Genomic DNA, 3,669 nt, shown 5'->3' on the forward strand with positions numbered 1-3,669 from the left:
CCACAAAGTCATCGACGCCATTCGTAAAGGTTAGGATCGGTGCCTCGCATAATCGATGTCTGAGAGTCTTGAAGGTTGCCTGCTGCTCAAGCCCCCAACGGAATGCCATCGACTTCTTGGTCAGTCGGGTCAATGGAACATCGATCTTGGAGAAATCTTGTATGAATCTCCGATAGTAACCCGCGAGACCAAGAAAACTCTGAATCTCAGATGGAGACCTCGGAACCTCCCACTGCATCACGACCTCTGTCTTGGCCGGATCGACCAGAATACCCTTCTGGTTGACAAGGTGCCTCAGAAACTGCACCTCGCGTAACAAGATCTCACACTTGGAGAACATGGTGAAAATTCTCTCCCTCCTCAGAGTCTGTAGCACCTCCCTCAGGTGATCCTTATGCTACTACTGAGTATTGGAATAAACCAAGATGTCATCGATAAAAACTATCACAGACCGTTCCAACATCGGTCTACACACGAGGTTCATGAGGTCCATGAACGCGGCAGGAGCATTGGTGAGCCCAAACGGCATCACCACGAACTCATAGTGACCATAGCGAATCTGAAAGGTTGTCTTCAGCACGCCGTCATCCCTAACCCGCATCTTGGAGAACCAAGATGCACCCTGAAGCTGGTCAAAGAAATCATCAATCCTCGAGAGGGGTAATGGTTCTTCACCGCTACCTTATTCAGCTCCTGGTAGTCTATGCACATCCGATGTAGCTCGTCCTTCTTCTTCACAAACAGGATCGGGGATCCCCATGGTGAACTGCTCGACCTGATAAATCCCTTGTCTAACAGCTCTTACAGTTGCGTAGACAACTCCTGCATATTGGGAGGAGCCAACCGATATGGTGACTTGGCTATCAGAGCCATACCAGGGACTAGGTCAATCCTGAACTCAACCTTTCTCTCCATAAGTATCCCTGGCAAATCCTTCGGGAATACGTCTGGGTACTCTCGCATGATCGGTACACCATCCACTATCGCCTTACTCTTATCCCGAGTATCAATAACATAAGCGACATAACCTGTGCAACCCTGCTGAAGGTTGCGCCTCGCTCTCGTTGCTGAACGTAAAGTTGGTCCACCCTGCGGCCTCTCACTCTGAATCACTAACCCTCCCCCACTAGGAGTCCAAACTCTCACTAGCTGCTACTCGCAGTCGATAACTGCCCCATTGGGGCTCAACCAGTCCATACCAACTATAACCTTATTCCCTCGCAGGGGAATAAGGACTAGATCCATATCAAATTGCTCATCAAACAACTGCAGTGTACACCTTCAGTGAACCCTCGCAACCCGGATGGTCCTATCATCTATTATCTCTACATCAAGTGGGAAATCCAGCTCCCCCGGAGCCCCTACGAATCGCTTGTTGAGAGTGAGCGACACAAAAGATCGGGTAGCCCCTGAATCAAACAACACCATAGCAGATATACCGTTCACAAGGAATGATCCCGTCACCACATTGGGAGCTGCAAGTGCCTCCTCTATTGTCAATTGAAAGGCCATGCTCCTCGCCACAGGTGCCTCTGTCTGGCCTTGATGGTCGTCTATAATCCTCAATGTAGTAGGAGCGGGTGTTGCCACCTGTCCTGCTGCTGCTAAACTCGGGTAGTGGGACCGCTTGTATCCCCTCTGATTGCACTGAAAGCAAATCAGATCTGATACTGTCGTGGTGGTGGTGGTGGTGATAGCAGTACAACCCCTGCTCATATGACCAGTCTGATCGCAATTTAAGCAGCCTAAACTCCCTGCCTTGCATGTACCCTCGTGCAACTTGCCACAATGACTACGACCCTGCTGGCTCTTAGATCTGTGATCTGATGCCTTGGGCTTCTTGCCCGAACCATCCATACCAGATTTTGCATCTGGTTTCCTCTTCCTATCCATCTCTAAATCAATCAATCTCTCTCTCTCTCTCTCTCTCTCTCTCTCTCTCTCTAGCCCTGACAATCATATCCTTTAGTGTCTTGTAGCTGGATCGGCTCACGAACTACCGTATATCGCTCCTCGACAACTCATGATATCGGGCCTTTTTCATCTCCTCGTCTGCCACGTACTCCGGAACGAGAAGGGACCTCTCCCTGAACATAGCGGTGATCTTCGTCACCGTCTCAGTCATCTGTCGGAGATCCTGGAACTCCCTAGCGAGCTGCTGCACCTCAATCACAGGTGCAAACTCGGCCCTAAACCTGGCCGAAAAGTTACTCCAATTCATTGCATCAAGATCCGCATCATCTCCAATGGCATGTCCGACCTCCTCCCACTAGTCACGTGCTTTGTCCTTTAGGAGACAGGAAGCAAGTCGAACCTTGTCCCCCTCAAAACATCGCTTCGTACGGAAGGCGTTGGCAACATCAGCCAACCTCCTGCTGCTAGCAATGGGGTCCCGAGCCCCATGATAGTCTAGAGCTCCACATGCTCTGAACTCCCTTAACATATGCGTGCGTGAACCCATCATGGCCGCCACCTTGGTGCGGAATGCACTCAGTCTCTCATCCAAAAGCTCCAGGATACCCTCCTTGATCGTACCGAATATCACAATATTTTGGTCAAAAATGTTGCGCATAACCTCAGATGAAATGAACTCTCTCATCCGCTCATTTAGCTGTCCGGCTCCAGAGCTCGAGCCTGATCCCTCACCAGCGCCTGAAGTGCCAACTGGTCTAGTGAGTAGTGTCACCATACTGAAAATACACCATAACAAACATCAGTATACATATCATCATTCGAGGAATCTCACACATTACAAGTTTCATGGGCTCATCTCAGCCTTCCTTGATTCTAGTACGGATCCTCTACTTTCTGTAGTACGGGCCCATACTACCTTCCACATCTATCTGTACTTTCCTCAAGACCTTCCTTTACTCCACCAAGTCCCTTCTACTGCTATTGTTGTTCTCATGCTAATATCATCCTAGGCTTGCCCTAGAGTAATCACCAACCTACTCTCCGCCATCACCTGCATAAGAAGTCCCTGTTATCTCCCCTAACTAGATCGTGAATACCATTACATATCACTAAGACTAGATAATTCTTCGAATGAGAGGTCCTACCCTACAACGGTTGGAGTAAAAAAAGAGCTGCGAAATAGAGCTAAACCTAAACTTTTGAAATTATCTAGTCCTCACAATATGTAACTTGACATATTCGTTTACTAGTTAGTTAGAGATAACTAGAACTCGTAAAAGCACAAAGCAAGCAGCATTCGAGCATTGAGTAAACATAATCAAGCATATTCTACTCAGGATATCATATTGCTGACTAATCAGTACTAGCATGTAGTCCATAAAGCTCATACACATATAACAGGCACATAAGGCATCTTTCCTAGATCCTTAGCCCTAATCTAGCATGCAGTTCTCATATACATCTAACAAACACACAGAGCATCATTCCTAGATCCTTAGCCCTAATTTAGAATGTTATTCCCATAATCAAATCATAACATAAACTTGTATGGGTAATTTGGGAGTACTTACTTGAGCTCGACTGATTGCATGCACCACACCCTTTTTCTCTTTTAGAAATAATTTTTGAAAAAAATTGATTTTTCTTTTAAAAATTTTATACCGAGTCCTCAGTTTGACTTTATACACACCCGAGAGTGTGCCCGAATCCCTCAAACCAAGGCTCTAAACCAACTCGAAAGATCCTAAAAATACG

This window comes from Lactuca sativa, chromosome 7, assembly GCF_002870075.4.
Source record: "Lactuca sativa cultivar Salinas chromosome 7, Lsat_Salinas_v11, whole genome shotgun sequence".
NCBI classification, from domain to species: domain Eukaryota; kingdom Viridiplantae; phylum Streptophyta; class Magnoliopsida; order Asterales; family Asteraceae; genus Lactuca; species Lactuca sativa.